This window comes from Equus caballus, chromosome 17, assembly GCF_041296265.1.
Source record: "Equus caballus isolate H_3958 breed thoroughbred chromosome 17, TB-T2T, whole genome shotgun sequence".
In the NCBI taxonomy this organism is placed as follows: domain Eukaryota; kingdom Metazoa; phylum Chordata; class Mammalia; order Perissodactyla; family Equidae; genus Equus; species Equus caballus.
In genome coordinates, this window is record NC_091700.1 from 3,838,211 (window position 1) to 3,862,702 (window position 24,492).

Genomic DNA, 24,492 nt, shown 5'->3' on the forward strand with positions numbered 1-24,492 from the left:
TCATGTCAGGTAGGTGGTTCCGGCGAGGCGAGCAGGTGGCTCCGGCGTGCTCGGCAGGTTGTTCACACGGGTCTGGCAGGTGTTTTCCGTCTGTTCGGGGTGTGGTTCCAGCATCTCATGCACATGGTTCTGGCACGTCTGAGATGTGGTTCCGGCCGGCCCGACAGGTGTTTCCACAGTGTCCGCCAAGTGGTACTGGCGTAGTTGGCAGGTGATTATGGCATGACCGGCAGGTTGTTTCTTGCAAGCCCTGCAGGTGATTCCGAATTGTTCCCCAACTGGTTGTGGCGTAGCCGGCAGGTGATTTTTGCGTGTCCGGCTGGTGGTTCTGGTGAGTCGAGCAGGTGGTTCCGGCGTGCTCGGCAGGTGCTTCCGGGGTCATTGGCACGTGGTTCTGGCATATCTGAGAGGTGGTTCCGGCATGCCCGGCAGGTGATTCCGGAGTGTTCGCCAAGTGTTTCCGGCGTAGCCGGCAGGTGATTATGCATGTCCAGCGGTCGTTCCGGCGGGTCGAGCCTGTGGTTCCGGCGTGTCCGGCAGGTGGTTCCGGTCTGTCCGGCAGGTGGTTCTGTGGTGTCCGGCACGAGGTTCAGTCTGAGAGGCTGTGCCGGCATGCCCCTCACGTGATTCCGGCTTGTCCCCGAAGTGGTGCTGGTGTAGCGGGCAGGTGATTTTGGCGTGTCCGGCAGGTGGTTCAGGCGAGTTGAGCAGGTGGTTGCGACGTGCTCGGCAGGTGCTTCCGGCGTCTCCGGCACGTGTTTCTGGCACATCTGACTGGTGGTTCCGGCATGCCCAAAAGCGGATTCCGGTCTGTCCGGTAGGTGGTTCCGGCGTGCACGGAACGCGGTTCTGGTACGTCTCAGAGGTGGTTGCGTATGCCCAACAGGTGATTCCGGACTGTCCGCCACGTGCTTCGGGCACGTCTGAGAGGTGGTTCCAACATGCCCGGCAGGTCATTTCGGAGAGTCGTCCAAGTGGTTCTGGCGTAGCCCGCAGGTGATTTTGGCGTGTCCGGCAGGTGGTTCCGCCGTGCTCGGCAGGTGGTTCAGGCATGGCCGTCACGTGGTTCCAGTCTGTCCAGGACGTGTTTCCAGCTTCTCCGGCAGGTGGTTCTGGTACGTCTGAGAGGTGGTTCCGCCATGGCTGGCAGGTGATCCCGGACTGTCCCCCAGGTGGTTCTGGCATAGCCAGCAGTTTATATTGGCCTGTCTGGCAGGTGGTTCCAGCGAGTCGAACAGGTGGCTCCGGCGTTCTTTGCAGGTGATTCTGGTCTGTCCGGTAGGTGTTTCCGGCGTGTCTGGCACGTGCTTCCGGCACGTCTGAGAGGTGGTTCCGGCATGCGCGGCAGGTGATTCCGTAGTGTCCGCCAGGTGCTTCTGGCATACCCGGCAGGTGATTTTGGCGTGTCCGGCAGGTGTTTCTGGCGAGTCGAGCAGGTGGCTCCGGCATGCTCGGCAGGTGCTTCCGGCGTCTCCGGCACTTGGTTCTGGTGTGTCTGAGAGCTGGTTCCGGCATGTCCGGCTGATGATTCCGGAGTGTCCGCCAAGTGGTTGTGGCATACCCAGCAGGTGATTTTGGCGTGTCAGGGAGGTGGTACCGGTGAGTCGAGCAGGTGGTTCTGGCGTGCTCGTCAGGTGGTTCAGGCGGTTCTGGCAGGTGGTATCCGTCTGTTCGGGGTGTGGTTCCAGCATCTCATGAACACGTTTCTGGCACGTCTGAGATGTGGTTCCAGCCGGCCCGACAGGTGTTTCCGCAGTGTCCGCCAAGCGGTTCTGGCGTAGTTGGCAGGTGATTTTGGCATGACTGGCAGGTGGTTCCAGCAAGCCTGGCAGGTGATTCCAAAGTGTTCACCAACTGGTTGTGGCGTAGCCGGCAGGTGATTTTTGCGTGATCGGCAGGTGGTTCTGGCGAGTCGAGCAGGTGGTTCCGGCGTGCTCGGCTGGTGCTTCCGGGGTCATTGGCACGGGGTTCTGGCATGTCTGAGAGGTGGTTCCTGCATGCCCGGCAAGTGATTCCGGAGTGTTCGCCAAGTGGTTCTGGCATAGTCGGCAGGTGATTTTGGCATGTCCGGCAGGTGGTTCAGGCGAGTTGAGCAGGTGGTTCCAACGTGCTTGGCAGGTGCTTCCGGCGTCTCCGGCACGTGTTTCTGGCACATCTGACAGGTGGTTCCGGCATGCCCGAAAGGTGATTCCGGTCTGTCCGGAAGGTGGTTCCAGCCTGCACGGCATGTGGTTCTGGTACGTCTCAGAGGTGGTTGCGCATGCCCAACAGGTGATTCCGGACTGTCCGCCACATGGTTCTGGCACCTCTGAGAGGTGTTTCCGGCATGCCCGGCAGGTCATCCCAGAGAGTCCTCCAAGTGGTTCTGGCATAACTCGCAGGTGATTTTGGCGTGTCTGGCAGGTTGTTCCGTTGTGCTTGGCAGGTGGTTCAGGCTTGGCCGGCAGGTGGTTCCAGACTGTCCAGGACGTGTTTCCAGCTTCTCCGGCAGGAGGTTCTGGTACGTCTGAGAGGTGGTTCCTCCATGGCTGGCAGGTGATTCCGGACCATCCCCCAGGTGGTTCTGGCATAGCCAGCAGTTAACATTGGCCTGTCCGGCAGGTACTTCCAGCGAGTCGAACAGGTGGCTCCGGCTTGCTCGACAGGTAGTTCCGGTCTGTCCCGTAGGTGATTCCGGCGTGTCCGGCACGTGCTTCCGGCACGTCTGAGAGGTGGTTCCGGCATGCGCGGCAGGTGATTTCGGAGTGTCCGGCAGTTGGTTCTGGCGAGTCGAGCAGGTGGTTCCGGCGTGCTCGGCAGGTGCTTCCGGGGACATTGGCACGTGGTTCTGGCATATCTGAGAGGTGGTTCCGGCATGCCCGGCAGGTGATTCCGGAGTGTTCGCCAAGTGTTTCCGGCGTAGCCGGCAGGTGATTTTGCATGTCCAGCGGTCGTTCCGGCGGGTCGAGCCGGTGGTTCCGGCGTGTCCGGCAGGTGGTTCCGGTCTGTCCGGCAGGTGGTTCTGTGGTGTCCGGCACGAGGTTCAGTCTGAGAGGCTGTGCCGGCATGCCCCTCACGTGATTCCGGCTTGTCCCCGAAGTGGTGCTGGTGTAGCGGGCAGGTGATTTTGGCGTGTCCGGCAGGTGGTTCAGGCGAGTTGAGCAGGTGGTTGCGACGTGCTCGCCAGGTGCTTCCGGCGTCTCCGGCACGTGTTTCTGGCACATCTGACTGGTGGTTCCGGCATGCCCAAAAGTTGATTCCGGTCTGTCCGGTAGGTGGTTCCGGCGTGCACGGCACGTGGTTCTGGTACGTGTCAGAGGTGGTTGCGTATGACCAACAGGTGATTCCGGACTGTCCGCCACGTGCTTCTGGCACGTGTGAGAGGTGGTTCCAACCTGCCCGGCCGGTCATTTCGGAGAGTCGTCCAAGTGGTTCTGGCGTAGCCCGCAGGTGAGTTTGGCGTGTCCAGCAGGTGGTTCCGCCGTGCTCGGCAGGTGGTTCAGGCATGGAGGTCACGTGGTTCCAGTTTGTCCTGGACGTGTTTCCAGCTTCTCCGGCAGGTGGTTCTGGTACGTCAGAGAGGTGGTTCCGCCATGGCTGGCAGGTGATCCCGGACTGTCCCCCAGGTGGTTCTGGCATAGCCAGCAGTTGATATTGGCCTGTCCGGCAGGTTGTTCCAGCGAGTCCAACAGGTGGCTCCGGCGTTCTTGGCAGGTGGTTCCGGTCTGTCCAGTAGGTGTTTCCGGCGTGTCTGGCACGTGCTTCCGGCATGCGCGGCAGGTGATTCCGTAGTGTCCGCCAGGTGGTTCTGGCATACCCGGCAGGTGATTTTGGCGTGTGCGGCACTTGGTTCTGGTGTGTCTGAGAGCTGGTTCCGGCATGTCCGGCAGATGATTCCGGAGTGTCCGCCAAGTGGTTCTGGCATACCCAGCAGGTGATTTTGGCGTGTCAGGGAGGTGGTACCGGTGAGTCGAGCAGGTGGTTCCGGCGTTCTCGGCAGGTGGTTCAGGCGGTTCTGGCAGGTGGTAGCCGTCTGTTCGGGGTGTGGTTCCAGCATCTCATGAACACGTTTCTGGCACGTCTGAGATGTGGTTCCAGCCGGCCCAACAGGTGTTTCCGCAGTGTCCGCCAAGCGGTTCTGGCGTAGTTGTCAGGTGATTTTGGCATGACCGGCAGGTGGTTCCAGCAAGCCTGGCAGGTGATTCCAAAGTGTTCACCAAATGGTTGTGGCGTAGCCGGCAGGTGATTTTTGAATGATCGGCTGGTGTTTCTGGCGAGTCGAGCAGGTGGCTCCGGCATGCTCGGCAGGTGCTTACGGCGTCTCCGGCACGTGGTTCTGGTGTGTCTGAGAGCTGGTTCCGGCATGTCCGGCAGATGATTCCGGAGTGTCCGCCAAGTGGTTCTGGCATACCCAGCTGGTGATTTAGGCATGTCAGGTAGGTGCTCGGCAGGTTGTTCAGACGGGTCTGGCAGGTGTTTTCCGTCGGTTCGGGGTGTGGTTCCAGCATCTCATGCACATGGTTCTGGCACGTCTGAGATGTGGTTCCGGCTGGCCCGACAGGTGTTTCCACAGTGTCCGCCAAGTGGTACTGGCGTAGTTGGCAGGTGATTTTGGCATGACCGGCAGGTGGTTCCAGCAAGCCCGGCAGGTGATTCCGAAGTGTTCCCCAACTGGTTGTGGCGTAGCCGGCAGGTGATTTTTGCGTGATCGGCAGGTGGTTCTGGCGAGTCGAGCAGGTGGTTCCGGCGTGCTCGGCTGGTGCTTCCGGGGTCATTGGCACGGGGTTGTGGCATGTCTGAGAGGTGGTTCCTGCATGCCCGGCAAGTGATTCCGGAGTGTTCGCCAAGTGGTTCTGGCATAGTCGGCAGGTGATTTTGGCATGTCCGGCAGGTGGTTTAGGCGAGTTGAGCAGGTGGTTCCAACGTGCTTGGCAGGTGCTTCCGGCGTCTCCGGCACGTGTTTCTGGCACATCTGACACGTGGTTCCGGCATGCCCGAAAGCTGATTCCGGTCTGTCCGGTAGGTGGTTCCAGCCTGCACGGCATGTGGTTCTGGTAAGTCTCAGAGGTGGTTGCGCATGCCCAACAGGTGATTCCGGACTGTCCACAACATGGTTCTGGCACGTCTGAGAGGTGGTTCCGGCATGCCCGGCAGGTCATCCCAGAGAGTCCTCCAAGTGGTTCTGGCATAACACGCAGGTGATTTTGGCGTGTCTGGCAGGTTGTTCCGTTGTGCTTGGCAGGTGGTTCAGGCTTGGCCGGCAGGTGGTTCCAGACTGTCCAGGACGTGTTTCCAGCTTCTCCGGCAGGTGGTTCTGGTACGTCTGAGAGGTGGTTCCGCCATGGCTGGCAGGTGATTCCGGACCATCCCCTAGGTGGTTCTGGCATAGCCAGCAGTTGATATTGGCCTGTCCGGCAGGTGGTTCCAGCGAGTCGAACAGGTGGCTCCGGCGTGCTCGGCAGGTGGTTCCGGTCTGTCCGGTAGGTGATTCCGGCGTGTCCGGCACGTGCTTCCGGCACGTCTGAGAGGTGGTTCCGGCATGCGCGACAGGTGATTTCGGAGTGTCCGCCAGGTGGTTCTGGCGTACCCGGCAGGTGATTTTGGCGTGTCCGGCAGGTGTTTCTGGCGAGTCGAGCAGGTGGCTCCGGCATGCTCGGCAGGTGCTTCCGGCGTCTCCGGCACGTGGTTCTGGTGTGTCTGAGAGCTGGTTCCGGCATGTCCGGCAGATGATTCCGGAGTGTCCGCCAAGTGGTTCTGGCATACCCGGCTGGTGATTTGGGCACGTCAGGTAGGTGGTTCCGGCGAGTCGAGTAGGTGGCTCCGGCGTGCTCGGCAGGTTGTTCAGACGGGTCTGGCAGGTGTTTTCCGTCTGTTCGGGGTGTAGTTCCAGCATCTCATGCACATGGTTCTGGCACGTCTGAGATGTGGTTCCGGCCGGCCCGACAGGTGTTTCCACAGTGTCCTCCAAGTGGTACGGGCGTAGTTGGCAGGTGATTTTGGCATGACCGGCAGGTGGTTCCAGCAAGCCCGGCAGGTGATTCCGAAGTGTTCCCCAACTGGTTGTGGCGTAGCCGGCAGGTGATTTTGGCATGTCCGGCAGGTGGTTCTGGCGAGTCGAGCAGGTGGTTCCGGCGTGCTCGGCATGTGCTTCCGGGGTCATTGGCACGTGGTTCTGGCATATCTGAGAGGTGGTTCCGGCATGCCCGGCAGGTGATTCCGGAGTGTTCGCCAAGTGTTTCCGGCGTAGCCGGCAGGTGAGTTTGCATGTCCAGCGGTCGTTCCGGCGGGTCGAGCCGGTGGTTCCGGCGTGTCCGGCAGGTGGTTCTGTGGTGTCCGGCACGAGGTTCAGTCTGAGAGGCTGTGCCAGCATGCGCCTCACGTGATTCCGGCTTGTCCCCGAAGTGGTGCTGGTGTAGCGGGCAGGTGATTTTGGCGTGTCCGGCAGGTGGTTCCAGCGAGTCGAACAGGTGGCTCCGGCGTGCTCGGCAGGTGGTTCCGGTCTGTCCGGTAGGTGTTTCCGGCGTGTCAGGCACGTGCTTCCGGTGTGTCTGAGAGGTGGTTCCGGCATGCGCGGCAGGTGATTCCGGAGTGTCCGCCAGGTGGTTCTGGCATACCCGGCAGGTGATTTTGGCGTGTCCGGCAGGTGTTTCTGGCGAGTCGAGCAGGTGGCTCCGGCATGCTCGGCAGGTGCTTCCGGCGTCTCCCGCACTTGGTTCTGGTGGGTCTGAGAGCTGGTTCCAGCATGTCCGGCAGATGATTCCGGAGTGTCCGAGAATGGTTCTGGCATACCCAGCAGGTGATTTTGGCGTGTCAGGGAGGTGGTACCGGTGAGTCGAGCAGGTGGTTGCGGCGTGCTCGGCAGGTGGTTCAGGCGGTTCTGGCAGGTGGTATCCGTCTGTTCGGGGTGTGGTTCCAGCATCTCATGAACACGTTTCTGGCACGTCTGAGATGTGGTTCCAGCCGGCCCGACAGGTGTTTCCGAAGTGTCCGCCAAGCGGTTCTGGCGTAGTTGGCAGGTGATTTTGGCATGACTGGCAGGTGGTTCCAGCAAGCCTGGCAGGTGATTCCAAAGTGTTCACCAACTGGTTGTGGCGTAGCCGGCAGGTGATTTTTGCGTGATCGGCAGGTGGTTCTGGGGAGTCGAGCAGGTGGTTCCGGCGTGCTCGGCTGGTGCTTCCGGGGTCATTGGCACGGGGTTCTGGCATGTCTGAGAGGTGGTTCCTGCATGCCCGGCAAGTGATTCCGGAGTGTTCGCCAAGTGGTTCTGGCATAGTCGGCAGGTGATTTTGGCATGTCCGGCAGGTGGTTCAGGCGAGTTGAGCAGGTGGTTCCAACTTGCTTGGCAGGTGCTTCCGGCGTCTCCGGCACGTGTTTCTGGCACATCTGACAGGTGGTTCCGGCATGCCCAAAAGGTGATTCCGGTCTGTCCGGTAGGTGGTTCCAGCCTGCACGGCATGTGGTTCTGGTACGTCTCAGAGGTGGTTGCGCATGCCCAACAGGTGATTCCGGACTGTCCGCCACATGGTTCTGGCACGTCTGAGAGGTGGTTCCGGCATGCCCGGCAGGTCATCCCAGAGAGTCCTCCAAGTGGTTCTGGCATAACACGCAGGTGATTTTGGCGTGTCTGGCAGGTTGTTCCGTTGTGCTTGGCAGGTGGTTCAGGCTTGGCCGGCAGGTGGTTCCAGACTGTCCAGGACGTGTTTCCAGCTTCTCCGGCAGGTGGTTCTGGTACGTCTGAGAGGTGGTTCCGCCAGGGCTGGCAGGTGATTCCGGACCGTCCCCCAGGTGGTTCTGGCATAGCCAGCAGTTGATATTGGCCTGTCCGGCAGGTGGTTCCAGCGAGTCGAACAGGTGGCTCCGGCGTGCTCGGCAGGTGGTTCCGGTCTGTCCGGTAGGTGATTCCGGCGTGTCCGGCACGTGCTTCCGGCACGTCTGAGAGTTGGTTCCGGCATGCGCGACAGGTGATTTCGGAGTGTCCCCCAGGTGGTTCTGGCGTACCCGGCAGGTGATTTTGGCGTGTCCGGCAGGTGTTTCTGGCTAGTCGAGCAGGTGGCTCTGGCATGCTCGGCAGGTGCTTCCGGCGTCTCCGGCACGTGGTTCTGGTGTGTCTGAGCGCTGGTTCCGGCATGTCCGGCAGATGATTCCGGAGTGTCTGCCAACTGGTTCTGGCATACCCGGCTGGTGATTGCGGCATGTCAGCTAGGTGGTTCCGGCGAGTCGAGCAGGTGGCTCCGGCGTGCTCGGCAGGTTGTTCAGGCGGTTCTGGCAGGTGGTATCCGTCTGTTCGGGGTGTGGGTCCAGCATCTCATGCACATGGTTCTGGCACGTCTGAGATGTGGTTCCGGCCGGCCCGACAGGTGTTTCCACAGTGTCCGCCAAGTGGTACTGGCGTAGTTGGCAGGTGATTTTGGCATGACCGGCAGGTGGTTCCAGCAAGCCCGGCAGGTGATTCCGAAGTGTTCCCCAACTGGTTGTGGCGTAGCCGGAAGGTGATTTTTGCGTGTCCGGCAGGTGGTTCTGGCGAGTCGAGCAGGTGGTTCCGGCGTGCTCGGCAGGTGCCTCCGGGGTCATTGGCACGTGGTTCTGGCATATCTGAGAGGTGGTTCCGGCATGCCCGGCAGGTGATTCCGGAGTGTTCGCCAAGTGTTTCCGGCGTAGCCGGCAGGTGAATTTGCATGTCCAGTGGTCGTTCCGGCGGGTCGAGCCGGTGGTTCCGGCGTGTCCGGCAGGTGGTTCCGGTCTGTCCGGCAGGTGGTTCTGTGGTGTCCGGCATGAGGTTCAGTCTGAGAGGCTGTGCCGGCATGCCCCTCACATGATTCCGGCTTGTCCCCGAAGTGGTGCTGGTGTAGCGGGCAGGTGATTTTGGCGTGTCCGGCAGGTGGTTCAGGCGAGTTGAGCAGGTGGTTGCGACGTGCTCGGCAGGTGCTTCCGGCGTCTCCGGCACGTGTTTCTGGCACATCTCACTGGTGGTTCCGGCATGCCCAAAAGTTGATTCCGGTCTGTCCGGTAGGTGGTTCCGGCGTGCACGGCACGTGGTTCTGGTACGTGTCAGAGGTGGTTGCGTATGCCCAACAGGTGATTCCGGACTGTCTGCCACGTGCTTCAGGCACGTCTGAGAGGTGGTTCTAACATGCCCGGCAGGTCATTTCGGAGAGTCGTCCAAGTGGTTCTGGCGTAGCCCGCAGGTGATTTTGGCGCTTCCGGCAGGTGGTTCCGCCGTGCTCGGCAGGTGGTTCAGGCATGGCCGTCACGTGGTTCCAGTCTGTCCAGGACGTGTTTCCAGCTTCTCCGGCAGGTGGTTCTGGTACGTCTGAGAGGTGGTTCCGCCATGGCTGGCAGGTGATCCCGGACTGTCCCCCAGGTGGTTCTGGCATAGCCAGAAGTTGATATTGGCCTGTCCGGCAGGTGGTTCCAGCGAGTCGAACAGGTGGCTCCGGCGTTCTTGGCAGGTGGTTCCGGTCTGTCCGGTAGGTGTTTGCGGCCTGTCTGGCACGTCCTTCCGGCATGCGCGTCAGGTGATTCCGTAGTGTCCGACAGGTGGTTCTGGCATACCCGGCAGGTGATTTTGGCGTGTCCGGCAGGTGTTTCTGGCGAGTCGAGCAGGTGGCTCCGGCATGCTCGGCAGGTGCTTCCGGCGTCTCCGGCACTTGGTTCTGGTGTGTCTGAGAGCTGGTTCCGGCATGTCCGGCAGATGATTCCGGAGTGTCCGCCAAGTGGTTCTGGCATACCCAGCAGGTGATTTTGGCGTGTCAGGGAGGTGGTACCGGTGAGTCGAGCAGGTGGTTCCAGCATGCTCGGCAGGTGGTTCAGGCGGTTCTGGCAGGTGGTATCCGTCTGTTCGGGGTGTGGTTCCGGCATCTCATGGACACGTTTCTGGCACGTCTGAGATGTGGTTCCAGCCGGCCCGACAGGTGTTTCCGCAGTGTCCGCCAAGCGGTTCTGGCGTAGTTGGCAGGTGATTTTGGCATGTCCGGCAGGTGGTTCAGGCGAGTTGAGCAGGTGGTTCCAACGTGCTTGGCAGGTGCTTCCGGCGTCTCCGGCACGTGTTTCTGGCACATCTGACAGGTGGTTCCGGCATGCCCGAAAGGTGATTCCGGTCTGTCCGGTAGGTGGTTCCAGCCTGCACGGCATGTGGTTCTGGTACGTCTCAGAGGTGGTTGCGCATACCCAACAGGTGATTCCGGACTGTCCGCCACATGGTTCTGGCACGTCTGAGAGGTGGTTCCGGCATGCCCGGCAGGTCATCCCAGAGAGTCCTCCAAGTGGTTCTGGCATAACACGCAGGTGATTTTGGCGTGTCTGGCAGGTTGTTCCGTTGTGCTTGGCAGGTGGTTCAGGCTTGGCCGGCAGGTGGTTCCAGACTGTCCAGGACGTGTTTCCAGCTTCTCCGGCAGGTGGTTCTGGTACGTCTGAGAGGTGGTTTCGCCATGGCTGGCAGGTGATTCCGGACCGTCCCCCAGGTGGTTCTGGCATAGCCAGCAGTTGATATTGGCCTGTCCGGCAGGTGGTTCCAGCGAGTCGAACAGGTGGCTCCGGCGTGCTCGGCAGGTGGTTCCGGTCTGTCCGCTAGGTGATTCCGGCGTGTCCAGCACGTGCTTCCGGCACATCCGAGAGGTGGTTCCAGCATGCGCGACAGGTGATTTTGGAGTGTCCGCCAGGTGGTTCTGGCGTACCCGGCAGGTGATTTTGGCGTGTCCGGCAGGTGTTTCTGGCGAGTCGAGCAAGTGGCTCAGCCATGCTCGGCAGGTGCTTCCGGCGTCTCCGGCACGTGGTTCTGGTGTGTCTGAGAGCTGGTTCCGGCATGTCCGGCAGATGATTCCGGAGTGTCCGCCAAGTGGTTCTGGCATACCCAGCAGGTGATTTTGGCGTGTCAGGGAGGTGGTACCGGTGAGTCGAGCAGGTGGTTCCAGCATGCTCGGCAGGTGGTTCAGGCGGTACTGGCAGGTGGTATCCGTCTGTTCGGGGTGTGGTTCCGGCATCTCATGAACACGTTTCTGGCACGTCTGAGATGTGGTTCCAGCCGGCCCGACAGGTGTTTCCGCAGTGTCCGCCAAGCGGTTCTGGCGTAGTTGGCAGGTGATTTTGGCATGACCGGCAGGTGTTTCCAGCAAGCCTGGCAGGTGATTCCAAAGTGTTCACCAACTGGTTGTGGCTTAGCCGGCAGGTGATTTTTGCGTGATCGGCAGGTGGTTCTGACGAGTCGAGCAGGTGGTTCCGGCGTGCTCGGCTGGTGCTTCCGGGGTCATTGGCACGGGGTTCTGGCATGTCTGAGAGGTGGTTCCTGCATGCCCGGCAAGTGATTCCGGAGTGTTCGCCAAGTGATTCTGGCATAGTCGGCAGGTGATTTTGGCATGTCCGGCAGGTGGTTCAGGCGAGTTGAGCAGGTGGTTCCAACGTGCTTGGCAGGTGCTTCCGGCGTCTCCGGCACGTGTTTCTGGCACATCTGACAGGTGGTTCCGGCATGCCCGAAAGGTGATTCCGGTCTGTCCGGTAGGTGGTTCCAGCCTGCACGGCATGTGGTTCTGGTACGTCTCAGAGGTGGTTGCGCATGCCCAACAGGTGATTCCGGACTGTCCGCCACATGGTTCTGGCACGTCTGAGAGGTGGTTCCGGCATGCCCGGCAGGTCATCCCAGAGAGTCCTCCAAGTGGTTCTGGCATAACACGCAGGTGATTTTGGCGTGTCTGGCAGGTTGTTCCGTTGTGCTTGGCAGGTGGTTCAGGCTTGGCCGGCAGGTGGTTCCAGACTGTCCAGGACGTGTTTCCAGCTTCTCCGGCAGGTGGTTCTGGTACGTCTGAGAGGTGGTTCCGCCATGGCTGGCAGGTGATCCCGGACTGTCCCCACGGTGGTTCTGGCATAGCCAGCAGTTGATATTGGCCTGTCCGGCAGGTGGTTCCAGCGAGTCGAACAGGTGGCTCCGGCGTTCTTGGCAGGTGGTTCCGGTCTGTCCAGTAGGTGTTTCCGGCGTGTCTGGCACGTGCTTCCGGCATGCGCGGCAGGTGATTCCGTAGTGTCCGCCAGGTGGTTCTGGAATACCCGGCAGGTGATTTTGGCGTGTCCGGCAGGTGTTTCTGGCGAGTCGAGCAGGTGGCTCCGGCATGCTCGGCAGGTGCTTCCGGCGTCTCCGGCACTTGGTTCTGGTGTGTCTGAGAGCTGGTTCCGGCATGTCCGGCAGATGATTCCGGAGTGTCCGCCAAGTGGTTCTGGAATACCCGGCAGGTGATTTTTGCGTGATCGGCAGGTGGTTCTGGCGAGTCGAGCAGGTGGTTCCGGCGTGCTCGGCAGGTGCTTCAGGGGTCATTGGCACGTGGTTCTGGCATATCTGAGAGGTGGTTCTGGCATGCCCAGCAGGTGCTTCCGGAGTGTTCGCCAAGTGTTTCCGGCGTAGCCGGCAGGTGATTTTGCATGTCCAGCAGTCGTTCCGGCGGGTCGAGCCGGTGGTTCCGGCGTGTCCGGCAGGTGGTTCCGGTCTGTCCGGCAGGTGGTTCTGTGGTGTCCGGCACGAGGTTCAGTCTGAGAGGCTGTGCCGGCATGCCCCTCACGTGATTCCAGCTTGTCCCCGAAGTGGTGCTGGTGTAGCGGGCAGGTGATTATGGCGTGTCCGGCAGGTGGTTCAGGCGAGTTGAGCAGGTGGTTGCGACGTGCTCGGCAGGTGCTTCCGGCGTCTCCGGCACGTGTTTCTGGCACATCTGACTGGGGGTTCCGGCATGCCCAAAAGTTGATTCCGGTCTGTCCGGTAGGTGGTTCCGGCGTGCACGGCACGTGGTTCTGGTACGTGTCAGAGGTGGTTGCGTATGCGCAACAGGTGATTCCGGACTGTCCGCCACGTGCTTCTGGCACGTCTGAGAGGTGGTTCCAACCTGCCCGGCAGGTCATTTCGGAGAGTCGTCCAAGTGGTTCTGGCGTAGCCCGCAGGTGATTTTGGTGTGTCCGGCAGGTGGTTCCGCCGTGCTCGGCAGGTGGTTCAGGCATGGCCGTCACGTGGTTCCAGTCTGTCCAGGACGTGTTTCCAGCTTCTCCGGCAGGTGGTTCTGGTACGTCTGAGAGGTGGTTCCGCCATGGCTGGCAGGTGATCCCGGACTGTCCCCACGGTGGTTCTGGCATAGCCAGCAGTTGATATTGGCCTGTCCGGCAGGAGGTTCCAGCGAATCGAACAGGTGGCTCCAGCGTTCTTGGCAGGTGGTTCCGGTCTGTCCGGTAGGTGTTTCCGGCGTGTCTGGCACGTGCTTCCGGCATGTCTGAGAGGTGGTTCCGGCATGCGCGGCAGGTGATTCCGTAGTGACTGCCAGGTGGTTCTGGCATACCCGGCAGGTGATTTTGGCGTGTCCGGCAGGTGTTTCTGGCGAGTCGAGCAGGTGGCTCCGGCGTGCTCGGCAGGTGGTTCAGGCGGTTCTGGCAGGTGGTATCCGTGTGTTCGGGGTGTGGTTCCAGCATCTCATGAACACGTTTCTGGCACGTCTGAGATGTGGTTCCAGCCGGCCCGACAGGTGTTTCCGCAGTGTCCGCCAAGCGGTTCTGGCGTAGTTGGCAGGTGATTTTGGCATGACCGGCAGGTGGTTCCAGGAAGCCTGGCAGGTGATTCCAAAGTGTTCACCAACTGGTTGTGGCGTAGCCGGCAGGTGATTTTTGCGTGATCGGCAGGTGGTTCTGGGGAGTCGAGCAGGTGGTTCCGGCGTGCTCGGCTGGTGCTTCCGGGGTCATTGGCACGGGGTTCTGGCATGTCTGAGAGGTGGTTCCTGCATGCCCGGCAAGTGATTCCAGAGTGTTCGCCAAGTGGTTCTGGCATAGTCGGCAGGTGATTTTGGCATGTCCGGCAGGTGGTTCAGGCGAGTTGAGCAGGTGGTTCCAACTTGCTTGGCAGGTGCTTCCGGCGTCTCCGGCACGTGTTTCTGGCACATCTGACAGGTGGTTCCGGCATGCCCAAAAGGTGATTCCGGTCTGTCCGGTAGGTGGTTCCAGCCTGCACGGCATGTGGTTCTGGTACGTCTCAGAGGTGGTTGCGCATGCCCAACAGGTGATTCCGGACTGTCCGCCACATGGTTCTGGCACGTCTGAGAGGTGGTTCCGGCATGCCCGGCAGGTCATCCCAGAGAGTCCTCCAAGTGGTTCTGGCATAACACGCAGGTGATTTTGGCGTGTCTGGCAGGTTGTTCCGTTGTGCTTGGCAGGTGGTTCAGGCTTGGCCGGCAGGTGGTTCCAGACTGTCCAGGACGTGTTTCCAGCTTCTCCGGCAGGTGGTTCTGGTACGTCTGAGAGGTGGTTCCGCCATGGCTGGCAGGTGATCCCGGACTGTCCCCACGGTGGTTCTGGCATAGCCAGCAGTTGATATTGGCCTGTCCGGCAGGTGGTTCCAGCGAGTCGAACAGGTGGCTCCGGCGTTCTTGGCAGGTGGTTCCGGTCTGTCCAGTAGGTGTTTCCGGCGTGTCTGGCACGTGCTTCTGGCATGCGCGGCAGGTGATTCCGTAGTGTCCGCCAGGTGGTTCTGGAATACCCGGCAGGTGATTTTGGCGTGTCCGGCAGGTGTTTCTGGCGAGTCGAGCAGGTGGCTCCGGCATGCTCGGCAGGTGCTTCCGGCGTCTCCGGCACTTGGTTCTGGTGTGTCTGAGAGCTGGTTCCGGCATGTCCGGCAGATGATTCCGGAGTGTCCGCCAAGTGGTTCTGGCATACCCGGCAGGTGATTTTGGCGTGTCAGGGAGGTGGTACCGGTGAGTCGAGCAGGTGGTTCTGGCGTGCTCGGCAGGTGGTTCAGGCGGTTCTGGCAGGTGGTATCCGTCTGTTCGGGGTGTGGTTCCAGCATCTCATGAACTCGTTTCTGGCATGTCTGAGATGTGGTTCCAGCCGGCCCGACAGGTGTTTCCGCAGTGTCCGCCAAGCGGTTCTGGCGTAGTTGTCAGGTGATTTTGGCATGACCGGCAGGTGGTTCCAGCAAGCCTGGCAGGTGATTCCAAAGTGTTCACCAAATGGTTGTGGCGTAGCCGGCAGGTGATTTTTGAATGATCGGCTGGTGTTTCTGGCGAGTCGAGCAGGTGGCTCCGGCATGCTCGGCAGGTGCTTACGGAGTCTCCGGCACGTGGTTCTGGTGTGTCTGAGAGCTGGTTCCGGCATGTCCGGCAGATGATTCCGGAGTGTCCGCCAAGTGGTTCTGGCATACCCGGCTGGTGATTTGGGCATGTCAGGTAGGTGCTCGGCAGGTTGTTCAGACGGGTCTGGCAGGTGTTTTCCGTCTATTCGGGGTGTGGTTCCAGCATCTCATGCACATGGTTCTGGCACGTCTAAGATGTGGTTCCGGCAGGCCCGACAGGTGTTTCCACAGTGTCCGCCAAGTGGTACTGGCGTAGTTGGCAGGTGATTTTGGCATGACCGTCAGGTGGTTCCAGCAAGCCCGGCAGGTGATCCCGAAGTGTTCCCCAACTGGTTGTGGCGTAGCCGGCAGGTGATTTCTGCGTGTCCGACAGGGGGATCTGGCGAGTCGAGCAGGTGGTTCCGGCGTGCTCGGCAGGTGCTTCAGGGGTCATTGGCACGTGGTTCTGGCATATCTGAGAGGTGGTTCTGGCATGCCCAGCAGGTGCTTCCGGAGTGTTCGCCAAGTGTTTCCGGCGTAGCCGGCAGGTGATTTTGCATGTCCAGCAGTCGTTCCGGCGGGTCGAGCCGGTGGTTCCGGCGTGTCCGGCAGGTGGTTCCGGTCTGTCCGGCAGGTGGTTCTGTGGTGTCCGGCACGAGGTTCAGTCTGAGAGGCTGTGCCGGCATGCCCCTCACGTGATTCCAGCTTGTCCCCGAAGTGGTGCTGGTGTAGCGGGCAGGTGATTATGGCGTGTCCGGCAGGTGGTTCAGGCGAGTTGAGCAGGTGGTTGCGACGTGCTCGGCAGGTGCTTCCGGCGTCTCCGGCACGTGTTTCTGGCACATCTGACTGGGGGTTCCGGCATGCCCAAAAGTTGATTCCGGTCTGTCCGGTAGGTGGTTCCGGCGTGCACGGCACGTGGTTCTGGTACGTGTCAGAGGTGGTTGCGTATGCGCAACAGGTGATTCCGGACTGTCCGCCACGTGCTTCTGGCACGTCTGAGAGGTGGTTCCAACCTGCCCGGCAGGTCATTTCGGAGAGTCGTCCAAGTGGTTCTGGCGTAGCCCGCAGGTGATTTTGGCGCGTCCGGCAGGTGGTTCCGCCGTGCTCGGCAGGTGGTTCAGGCATGGCCGTCACGTGGTTCCAGTCTGTCCAGGACGTGTTTCCAGCTTCTCCGGCAGGTGGTTCTGGTACGTCTGAGAGGTGGTTCCGCCATGGCTGGCAGGTGATCCCGGACTGTCCCCCAGGTGGTTCTGGCATAGCCAGCAGTTGATATTGGCCTGTCCGGCAGGAGGTTCCAGCGAATCGAACAGGTGGCTCCAGCGTTCTTGGCAGGTGGTTCCGGTCTGTCCGCTAGGTGATTCCGGCGTGTCCGGCACCTGCTTCCGGCACATCCGAGAGGTGGTTTTTCATGCGCGACAGGTGATTTCGGAGTGTCCGCCAGGTGGTTCTGGCGTACCCGGCAGGTGATTTTGGCGTGTCCGGCAGGTGTTTCTGGCGAGTCGAGCAAGTGGCTCAGCCATGCTCGGCAGGTGCTTCCGGCGTCTCCGGCACGTGGTTCTGGTGTGTCTGAGAGCTGGTTCCGGCATGTCCGGCAGATGATTCCGGAGTGTCCGCCAAGTGGTTCTGGCATACCCGGCTGGTGATTTGGGCATGTCAGGTAGGTGGTTCCGGCGAGTCGAGTAGGTGGCTCCGGCGTGCTCGGCAGGTTGTTCAGACGGGTCTGGCAGGTGTTTTCCGTCTGTTCGGGGTGTGGTTCCAGCATCTCATGCACATGGTTCTGGCACGTCTGAGATGTGGTTCCGGCCGGCCCGACAGGTGTTTCCACAGTGTCCGCCAAGTGGTACTGGCGTAGTTGGCAGGTGATTTTGGCATGACCGGCAGGTGGTTCCAGCAAGCCCGGCAGGTGATTCCGAAGTGTTCCCCAACTGGTTGTGGCGTAGCCGGCAGGTGATTTCTGCGTGTCCGGCAGGGGGTTCTGGCGAGTCGAGCAGATGGTTCCGGCGTGCTCGGCAGGTGCTTCCGGCGTCTCCGGCACGTGTTTCTGGCACATCTGACAGGTGGTTCTGGAATGCCCGAAAGGTGATTCCGGTCTGTCCGGTAGGTGGTTCCAGCCTGCACGGCATGTGGTTCTGGTACGTTCCAGTGGTGGTTGCGCATGCCCAACAGGTCATTCCGGCCTGTCCGCCACATGGTTCTGGCACGTCTGAGAGGTGGTTCCGGCATGCCCGGCAGGTGATTCCTTAGTGTTCGCCAAGTGTTTCCGGCGTAGCCGGCAGGTGAGTTTGCATGTCCAGCGGTCGTTCCGGCGGGTCGAGCCGGTGGTTCCGGCGTGTCCGGCAGGTGGTTCCGGTCTGTCCGGCAGGTGGTTCTGTGGTGTCCGGCACGAGGTTCAGTCTGAGAGGCTGTGCCGGCCTGCCCCTCACGTGATTCCGTCTTGTCCCCGAAGTGGTGCTGGTGTAGCGGGCAGGTGATTTTGACGTGTCCGGCAGGTGGTTCAGGCGAGTTGAGCAGGTGGTTGCGACGTGCTCGGCAGGTGCTTCCGGCGTCTCCGGCACGTGTTTCTGGCACATCTGACTGGTGGTTCCGGCATGCCCAAAAGTTGATTCCGGTCTGTCCGGTAGGTGGTTCCGGCGTGCACGGCGCGTGGTTCTGGTACGTGTCAGAGGTGGTTGCGTATGCCCAACAGGTGATTCCGGACTGTCCGCCACGTGCTTCTGGCACGTCTGAGAGGTGGTTCCAACATGCCCGGCAGGTCATTTCGGAGAGTCGTCCAAGTGGTTCTGGCGTAGCCCGCAGGTGATTTTGGCGTGTCCGGCAGGTGGTTCCGCCGTGCTCGGCCGGTGGTTCAGTCATGGCCGTCACGTGGTTCCAGTCTGTCCAGGACGTGTTTCCAGCTTCTCCGGCAGGTGGTTCTGGTACGTCTGAGAGGTGGTTCCGCCATGGCTGGCAGGTGATCCCGGACTGTCCCCCAGGTGGTTCTGGCATAGCCAGCAGTTGATATTGGCCTGTCCGGCAGGTGGTTCCAGCGAGTCGAACAGGTGGCTCCGGCGTTCTTGGCAGGTGGTTCCGGTCTGTCCGGTAGGTGTTTCCGGCGTGTCTGGCACGTGCTTCCGGCACGTCTGAGAGGTGGTTCCGGCATGCGCGGCAGGTGATTCCGTAGTGTCCGCCAGGTGGTTCTGGCATACCCGGCAGGTGATTTTGGCGTGTCCGGCAGGTGTTTCTGGCGAGTCGAGCAGGTGGCTCCGGCATGCTCGGCAGGTGCTTCCGGCGTCTCCGGCACTTGGTTCTGTTGTGTCTGGGAGCTGGTTCCGGCATGTCCGGCAGATGATTCCGGAGTGTCCTCCAAGTGGTTCTGGCATACCCAGCAGGTGATTTTGGCGTGTCAGGGAGGTGGTACCGGTGAGTCGAGCAGGTGGTTCCGGCGTGCTCAGCAGGTGGTTCAGGCGGTTCTGGCAGGTGGTATCCGTCTGTTCGGGGTGTGGTTCCAGCATCTCATGAACACGTTTCTGGCACGTCTGAGATGTGGTTCCAGCCGGCCCGACAGGTGTTTCCGCTGTGTCCGCCAAGCGGTTCTGGCGTAGTTGGCAGGTGATTTTGGCATGACCGGCAGGTGGTTCCAGCAAGCCTGGCAAGTGATTCCAAAGTGTTCACCAACTGGTTGTGGCGTAGCCGGCAGGTGATTTTTGCGTGATCGGCAGGTGGTTCTGGCGAGTCGAGCAGGTGGTTCCGGCCTGCTCGGCTGGTGCTTCCGGGGTCATTGGCACGGGGTTCTGGCATGTCTGAGAGGTGGTTCCTGCATGCCCGGCAAGTGATTCCGGAGTGTTCGCCAAGTGGTTCTGGCATAGTCGGCAGGTGATTTTGGCATGTCCGGCAGGTGGTTCAGGCGAGTTGAGCAGGTGGTTCCAACGTGCTTGGCAGGTGCTTCCGGCGTCTCCGGCACGTGTTTCTGGCACATCTGACAGGTGGTTCCGGCATGCCCGAAAGGTGATTCCGGTCTGTCCGGTAGGTGGTTCCAGCCTGCACGGCATGTGGTTCTGGTACGTCTCAGAGGTGGTTGCGCATGCCCAACAGGTGATTCCGGACTGTCCGCCACATGGTTCTGGCACGTCTGAGAGGTGGTTCCGGCATGCCCGGCAGGTCATCCCAGAGAGTCCTCCAAGTGGTTCTGGCATAACACGCAGGTGATTTTGGCGTGTCTGGCAGGTTGTTCCGTTGTGCTTGGCAGGTGGTTCAGGCTTGGCCGGCAGGTGGTTCCAGACTGTCCAGGACGTGTTTCCAGCTTCTCCGGCAGGTGGTTCTGGTACGTCTGAGAGGTGGTTCCGCCATGGCTGGCAGGTGATTCCGGACCGTCCCCCAGGTGGTTCTGGCATAGCCAGCAGTTGATATTGGCCTGTCCGGCAGGTGGTTCCAGCGAGTCGAACAGGTGGCTCCGGCGTGCTCGGCAGGTGGTTCCGGTCTGTCCGGTAGGTGATTCCGGCGTGTCCGGCACGTGCTTCCGGCACGTGTGATAGTTGGTTCCGGCATGCGCGACAGGTGATATCGGAGTGTCCGCCAGGTGGTTCTGGCCTACCCGGCAGGTGATTTTGGCATGTCCGGCAGGTGTTTCTGGCGAGTCGAGCAGGTGGCTCCGGCATTCTCGGCAGGTGCTTCTGGCGTCTCCGGCACGTGGTTCTGGTGTGTCTGAGAGCTGGTTCCGGCATGTCCGACAGGTGATTCCGGAGTGTCCGCCAAGTGGTTCTGGCATACCCGGCTGGTGATTTTGTCATGTCAGGTAGGTGGTTCCGGCGAGGCGAGCAGGTGGCTCCGGCGTGCTCGGCAGGTTGTTCAGACGGGTCTGGCAGGTGTTTTCCGTCTGTTCGGGGTGTGGTTCCAGCATCTCATGCACATGGTTCTGGCACGTCTGAGATGTGGTTCCGGCCGGCCCGACAGGTGTTTCCACAGTGTCCGCCAAGTGGTACTGGCGTAGTTGGCAGGTGATTATGGCATGACCGGCAGGTTGTTTCTTGCAAGCCCTGCAGGTGATTCCGAATTGTTCCCCAACTGGTTGTGGCGTAGCCGGCAGGTGATTTTTGCGTGTCCGGCAGGTGGTTCTGGTGAGTCGAGCAGGTGGTTCCGGCGTGCTCGGCAGGTGCTTCCGGGGTCATTGGCACGTGGTTCTGGCATATCTGAGAGGTGGTTCCGGCATGCCCGGCAGGTGATTCCGGAGTGTTCGCCAAGTGTTTCCGGCGTAGCCGGCAGGTGATTATGCATGTCCAGCGGTCGTTCCGGCGGGTCGAGCCTGTGGTTCCGGCGTGTCCGGCAGGTGGTTCCGGTCTGTCCGGCAGGTGGTTCTGTGGTGTCCGGCACGAGGTTCAGTCTGAGAGGCTGTGCCGGCATGCCCCTCACGTGATTCCGGCTTGTCCCCGAAGTGGTGCTGGTGTAGCGGGCAGGTGATTTTGGCGTGTCCGGCAGGTGGTTCAGGCGAGTTGAGCAGGTGGTTGCGACGTGCTCGGCAGGTGCTTCCGGCGTCTCCGGCACGTGTTTCTGGCACATCTGACTGGTGGTTCCGGCATGCCCAAAAGCGGATTCCGGTCTGTCCGGTAGGTGGTTCCGGCGTGCACGGAACGCGGTTCTGGTACGTCTCAGAGGTGGTTGCGTATGCCCAACAGGTGATTCCGGACTGTCCGCCACGTGCTTCGGGCACGTCTGAGAGGTGGTTCCAACATGCCCGGCAGGTCATTTCGGAGAGTCGTCCAAGTGGTTCTGGCGTAGCCCGCAGGTGATTTTGGCGTGTCCGGCAGGTGGTTCCGCCGTGCTCGGCAGGTGGTTCAGGCATGGCCGTCACGTGGTTCCAGTCTGTCCAGGACGTGTTTCCAGCTTCTCCGGCAGGTGGTTCTGGTACGTCTGAGAGGTGGTTCCGCCATGGCTGGCAGGTGATCCCGGACTGTCCCCCAGGTGGTTCTGGCATAGCCAGCAGTTTATATTGGCCTGTCTGGCAGGTGGTTCCAGCGAGTCGAACAGGTGGCTCCGGCGTTCTTTGCAGGTGATTCTGGTCTGTCCGGTAGGTGTTTCCGGCGTGTCTGGCACGTGCTTCCGGCACGTCTGAGAGGTGGTTCCGGCATGCGCGGCAGGTGATTCCGTAGTGTCCGCCAGGTGCTTCTGGCATACCCGGCAGGTGATTTTGGCGTGTCCGGCAGGTGTTTCTGGCGAGTCGAGCAGGTGGCTCCGGCATGCTCGGCAGGTGCTTCCGGCGTCTCCGGCACTTGGTTCTGGTGTGTCTGAGAGCTGGTTCCGGCATGTCCGGCTGATGATTCCGGAGTGTCCGCCAAGTGGTTGTGGCATACCCAGCAGGTGATTTTGGCGTGTCAGGGAGGTGGTACCGGTGAGTCGAGCAGGTGGTTCCGGCGTGCTCGTCAGGTGGTTCAGGCGGTTCTGGCAGGTGGTATCCGTCTGTTCGGGGTGTGGTTCCAGCATCTCATGAACACGTTTCTGGCACGTCTGAGATGTGGTTCCAGCCGGCCCGACAGGTGTTTCCGCAGTGTCCGCCAAGCGGTTCTGGCGTAGTTGGCAGGTGATTTTGGCATGACTGGCAGGTGGTTCCAGCAAGCCTGGCAGGTGATTCCAAAGTGTTCACCAACTGGTTGTGGCGTAGCCGGCAGGTGATTTTTGCGTGATCGGCAGGTGGTTCTGGCGAGTCGAGCAGGTGGTTCCGGCGTGCTCGGCTGGTGCTTCCGGGGTCATTGGCACGGGGTTCTGGCATGTCTGAGAGGTGGTTCCTGCATGCCCGGCAAGTGATTCCGGAGTGTTCGCCAAGTGGTTCTGGCATAGTCGGCAGGTGATTTTGGCATGTCCGGCAGGTGGTTCAGGCGAGTTGAGCAGGTGGTTCCAACGTGCTTGGCAGGTGCTTCCGGCGTCTCCGGCACGTGTTTCTGGCACATCTGACAGGTGGTTCCGGCATGCCCGAAAGGTGATTCCGGTCTGTCCGGAAGGTGGTTCCAGCCTGCACGGCATGTGGTTCTGGTACGTCTCAGAGGTGGTTGCGCATGCCCAACAGGTGATTCCGGACTGTCCGCCACATGGTTCTGGCACCTCTGAGAGGTGTTTCCGGCATGCCCGGCAGGTCATCCCAGAGAGTCCTCCAAGTGGTTCTGGCATAACTCGCAGGTGATTTTGGCGTGTCTGGCAGGTTGTTCCGTTGTGCTTGACAGGTGGTTCAGGCTTGGCCGGCAGGTGGTTCCAGACTGTCCAGGACGTGTTTCCAGCTTCTCCGGCAGGAGGTTCTGGTACGTCTGAGAGGTGGTTCCTCCATGGCTGGCAGGTGATTCCGGACCATCCCCCAGGTGGTTCTGGCATAGCCAGCAGTTAACATTGGCCTGTCCGGCAGGTACTTCCAGCGAGTCGAACAGGTGGCTCCGGCTTGCTCGACAGGTAGTTCCGGTCTGTCCCGTAGGTGATTCCGGCGTGTCCGGCACGTGCTTCCGGCACGTCTGAGAGGTGGTTCCGGCATGCGCGGCAGGTGATTTCGGAGTGTCCGGCAGTTGGTTCTGGCGAGTCGAGCAGGTGGTTCCGGCGTGCTCGGCAGGTGCTTCCGGGGACATTGGCACGTGGTTCTGGCATATCTGAGAGGTGGTTCCGGCATGCCCGGCAGGTGATTCCGGAGTGTTCGCCAAGTGTTTCCGGCGTAGCCGGCAGGTGATTTTGCATGTCCAGCGGTCGTTCCGGCGGGTCGAGCCGGTGGTTCCGGCGTGTCCGGCAGGTGGTTCCGGTCTGTCCGGCAGGTGGTTCTGTGGTGTCCGGCACGAGGTTCAGTCTGAGAGGCTGTGCCGGCATGCCCCTCACGTGATTCCGGCTTGTCCCCGAAGTGGTGCTGGTGTAGCGGGCAGGTGATTTTGGCGTGTCCGGCAGGTGGTTCAGGCGAGTTGAGCAGGTGGTTGCGACGTGCTCGGCAGGTGCTTCCGGCGTCTCCGGCACGTGTTTCTGGCACATCTGACTGGTGGTTCCGGCATGCCCAAAAGCGGATTCCGGTCTGTCCGGTAGGTGGTTCCGGCGTGCACGGAACGCGGTTCTGGTACGTCTCAGAGGTGGTTGCGTATGCCCAACAGGTGATTCCGGACTGTCCGCCACGTGCTTCGGGCACGTCTGAGAGGTGGTTCCAACATGCCCGGCAGGTCATTTCGGAGAGTCGTCCAAGTGGTTCTGGCGTAGCCCGCAGGTGATTTTGGCGTGTCCGGCAGGTGGTTCCGCCGTGCTCGGCAGGTGGTTCAGGCATGGCCGTCACGTGGTTCCAGTCTGTCCAGGACGTGTTTCCAGCTTCTCCGGCAGGTGGTTCTGGTACGTCTGAGAGGTGGTTCCGCCATGGCTGGCAGGTGATCCCGGACTGTCCCCCAGGTGGTTCTGGCATAGCCAGCAGTTTATATTGGCCTGTCTGGCAGGTGGTTCCAGCGAGTCGAACAGGTGGCTCCGGCGTTCTTTGCAGGTGATTCTGGTCTGTCCGGTAGGTGTTTCCGGCGTGTCTGGCACGTGCTTCCGGCACGTCTGAGAGGTGGTTCCGGCATGCGCGGCAGGTGATTCCGTAGTGTCCGCCAGGTGCTTCTGGCATACCCGGCAGGTGATTTTGGCGTGTCCGGCAGGTGTTTCTGGCGAGTCGAGCAGGTGGCTCCGGCATGCTCGGCAGGTGCTTCCGGCGTCTCCGGCACTTGGTTCTGGTGTGTCTGAGAGCTGGTTCCGGCATGTCCGGCTGATGATTCCGGAGTGTCCGCCAAGTGGTTGTGGCATACCCAGCAGGTGATTTTGGCGTGTCAGGGAGGTGGTACCGGTGAGTCGAGCAGGTGGTTCCGGCGTGCTCGTCAGGTGGTTCAGGCGGTTCTGGCAGGTGGTATCCGTCTGTTCGGGGTGTGGTTCCAGCATCTCATGAACACGTTTCTGGCACGTCTGAGATGTGGTTCCAGCCGGCCCGACAGGTGTTTCCGCAGTGTCCGCCAAGCGGTTCTGGCGTAGTTGGCAGGTGATTTTGGCATGACTGGCAGGTGGTTCCAGCAAGCCTGGCAGGTGATTCCAAAGTGTTCACCAACTGGTTGTGGCGTAGCCGGCAGGTGATTTTTGCGTGATCGGCAGGTGGTTCTGGCGAGTCGAGCAGGTGGTTCCGGCGTGCTCGGCTGGTGCTTCCGGGGTCATTGGCACGGGGTTCTGGCATGTCTGAGAGGTGGTTCCTGCATGCCCGGCAAGTGATTCCGGAGTGTTCGCCAAGTGGTTCTGGCATAGTCGGCAGGTGATTTTGGCATGTCCGGCAGGTGGTTCAGGCGAGTTGAGCAGGTGGTTCCAACGTGCTTGGCAGGTGCTTCCGGCGTCTCCGGCACGTGTTTCTGGCACATCTGACAGGTGGTTCCGGCATGCCCGAAAGGTGATTCCGGTCTGTCCGGAAGGTGGTTCCAGCCTGCACGGCATGTGGTTCTGGTACGTCTCAGAGGTGGTTG